Here is a 3,676-nt window from a genome sequence, read left to right as displayed (position 1 = left end):
GCAAATACAACAGGTTAATCATCTGTGATCCAAACATAGAAGATGCACATATGAACAATTTCTAACCTATCAATATCCAGGTTTCTTCAGAAATGAAATACTGATGAAGGCAGGAAAGTGGATCAAAGACATCGAGAGAACTTTTGAGACATGAATATACATGGGTGGCCAAAAGGTACTATATGCTCGCTACCGAGTTCAGGGAGTGGTATCACGGAAATGGAATCCATGGAAGCCATTACTTGGGAAAGGTTTAAGGACTTTGATGAGTGGACTACTTCCCTACCATAGTAAATTAGTAGAAGTCAAATGAATTTGTCAATTTGATCCAGTGAGGCATGACAATTGAGCATCATAGTCTAGCAGTCGTAACAATGGGCCATAGATGGAAGGCATATGTTGGGGGAAGGAAGCAGTTTTGGATCACCCCAAAATTGTGGCTAGGATTGGGGTGCACCCACAAGCTATCCACAAAATGCGCATGGGAGGACAGTGTGTGGCCACTACAACGTATCCCATGAGGGTGGAATGTTGCCACCTTACGCTTTCAAGCTATCAATATGGCCAGGTCGATATTATGCCAAGGAGTGCTTGAAAATTGTCTAGGGAGGAAGGATCGACCCTACATAAGGGAGAAGAGGGGCCAAAGACAGGCACTGTAGACAAGCGTTGACACCATGGGAGGTTGACAAGGACACCTAGGAACCTAAGAGGCTAGCGTCATTACAGGTACAAACCTTCTCTATTAAGATTAGGCATACATTAACTAGTAGATTCTAATTATAAAATTTGTGAGGTTTGGTTGTAGCAGAATGTGTTATGTTTTACAAATACTATGCATGTACCTTATTTTACTTGAGTGTGTCCTAGTTGTTTGTGTCTACCACGTTTGCTAGGATGTGTAGTCTATGGATGCAGTCGATGCAACAGTGCGTAGTAGTAGCTTTACCAACTGGAGAGATAGTAGCGTGTAATAGGATAGTGTCAAGTTGCTTGTTAGAGATAGAAAGGAAGGTGTTGGGAGCATAATTGATAGTGTTTAACCTATTTGAATTTGACATCATCTAGGGAATTGATTCGTTGTTCTAGTACTACACAACTATTGACTAATTGCCGAAGTTGGGTTATGAGCTTTCAACTATCTAGGGGAGAAGAGGTGGTATTCGAGGGTAGGAAGCTAAGGGTGATGTCTACAATAATCTTGGTATTTCAATCCAAGAAGGATTTGGTGAGAGGAGCAAAAGCCCACATGGTGTAGGTGGTGCTTAAACTAGGAGAATGTAAGGAAAAGTTAGGGATACCCATCCTTAAGGAATTCCTAAAAGTGTTTGCAAGTAATCTTCCAGAACTACCTATTCTCAAAAAATCAAATTCTCAATCGAGTTGGAGTTAAGGACAACTCCAGTGCACAAGGCACCTCATAAGATGGCCCAATCGGAAGTTAAAGGGTTTAAAGGCTCAATTATAGGAATTATTGAGTAAGGGATTCATTAGTCCCAACTTGTCGCCTTGGGGAACAAAGGTGCTATTTTTGAAAAAGAATGATTCAACATCAAGGAAATAGTTAGGCTACACAGCCTAAGACTATAGTGTTGGATGGAGATCCAAGGTTACTTCCCATTTCTGGAAAAACTTACAAGCAGCGATGTGCACCAAATTAAGGTTTAGCAATGCATATAACCCACAAACAGATGGTTAGTTGGAACGGACCATCCAGACACTAGAGGATATGTTAAGGGCGTGTACTTTGGATTTTAAGGGCACTTGGAAAATTAATATTCCACTTATTGAGTCTGGTTACAACAACATCTAGCTGGCAACTATCCAGATGGTGCCTTATAAAGTTCTATAGGGAAGGAAGTGTAGGTTGCCTTTATGTTTGGATGAAGTTGGAGATGGTAAGCTTATTGGGCAAAAATGGATCCAAAAAGAAATGAAGGACCAAGTTAGGTTATACAAGGGAGGATGGCAACGGCACAAAGTTTGCATAAATGTTATGTAGACACAAGGAAAAGGGACTAAACCTTCAAAGGAGACGGATGGGTGTATATTAAGGTGCCAACCATGAATGGCGTAAAAATATTTGGGAAAAAAAGGAAAATTGACCCCATGATATGTCCGCCCTTAACAAGTAATGGAAAGGGTAGGCCCAGTGGCATACACAGTTGCACTACTGGCTAAATACCAAGAGGTACATGACGTGTTTTATCTCTTCTCTTTGAGAAAGCTTTTCGGGTGTTAAGAAGCTTGAATCTTACTTATGAGGAAATGCCAGTTCGAATCTTGGATTGTAAGGAAAAGAAGCTATAGTCCAAAGTAGTACCTTTAGAAAAAAAAAAAAAAAAACTAAATAGAAGCCTAGGAAATGAGGACATGGGAAAGTGAAAGGGTCACAAGCGAGCAGTTTCCCTATTCTTTTAAGCCACATTAATTGAGTTGTCACACAGCTAATAAGGGCATTTATTCCATTGGAATGGTATGAAAGTGACTATGAATAACCTCCGAACCCATTCACGATAGTCACAATAATCTTAGAAATTTTAAGAAGCATCACTATGGTGGGAGAGAAGAAGACTGCACAGAAGGCAACCATACCACAACAAGTGATCAGATGATTTATGGAGGAAAGAAATCAAGTTGCAAGGCAATTAGAGGAACAACAACTAGCTGAGGAGAATCATTAGAGAGCTAGGGCTCTGATTGTGAGACATCCCAATGAAGTCTTTTGCAATTGTGTTGTATTCACTCGACCAGCGAGACCATGCAAAGTAAGACGTCTGGCCCAAGAACATGAGTTCCAGGAGTAGGGAGAAGATGGGATTTCATTGGGAATAGAAGTCACAAAATCTAGTAGTGAAGATTGTGTATGACAAAGTAGAAGTCAACAATGTCGAACAAGCCAATAACTAACTCAAGGGGAAGAAGCTCTTGAACCAATGAGAGAGGATTTGTGTCATGTTAAGGACAAAAGCACAAAAGTCCTCATGCAAGGGATAGTCCTCACCAAATTTTAAGGACAAAAAGGAGGGGAAGATGTGAGGACCCTACCAAATCGAGGGAAGGAATCCCCTTAAGTAGGCAAAATGCTACTGAGAAGGAGGCAACGTGTAGCCAAGGATACAGTAGGGCATGCAACACATTGTGGAGAGCTTGGCTAGTATGATCAGCACAAAGTGAACAAGAGCAGTTAAGGAGCTTTACTCTACACCAGGCGAGTGAAGGTTGTCTTGACCATTCAAAGGGTGAGCAATGGGCAAAGGTAATCCCAGTGAGAAGATTGGGAGCACTCCTAGATAAGAAAAGCTCATATGGTAGTAGTTGACATACCAATGCCCATACTCAATCAATGATGACACAATAAGAGCATGCCTAGGGAAGTAGGGATATGGACCTATAGGCCTTACACTTGAACTCAAAAGTAGGCCTAACTCCTTGTGGGTGACTCTCATAAAGAGAAGGACTGCCAGCTTGGTCTCAAGGCAAGCTATAGAGACATAAGCACCTTGTCCCATTAGTTCACTTGATCTCTACCATTCTTTAGTTCAAAGGACACATGGATGACCGAGATTCAAGATCGCCCCTTCAGTTAATCAGAGAACAAGAACTGTTAGGACTGTGACTAGTAGTCCTGCTGAATAAAAGATATTGGATGATAGTGAACATCTCACTTTTGAGA

This window comes from Carya illinoinensis, chromosome 4, assembly GCF_018687715.1.
Source record: "Carya illinoinensis cultivar Pawnee chromosome 4, C.illinoinensisPawnee_v1, whole genome shotgun sequence".
Lineage (NCBI taxonomy): Eukaryota > Viridiplantae > Streptophyta > Magnoliopsida > Fagales > Juglandaceae > Carya > Carya illinoinensis.
Note: the sequence above shows the minus strand (reverse complement) of the source record.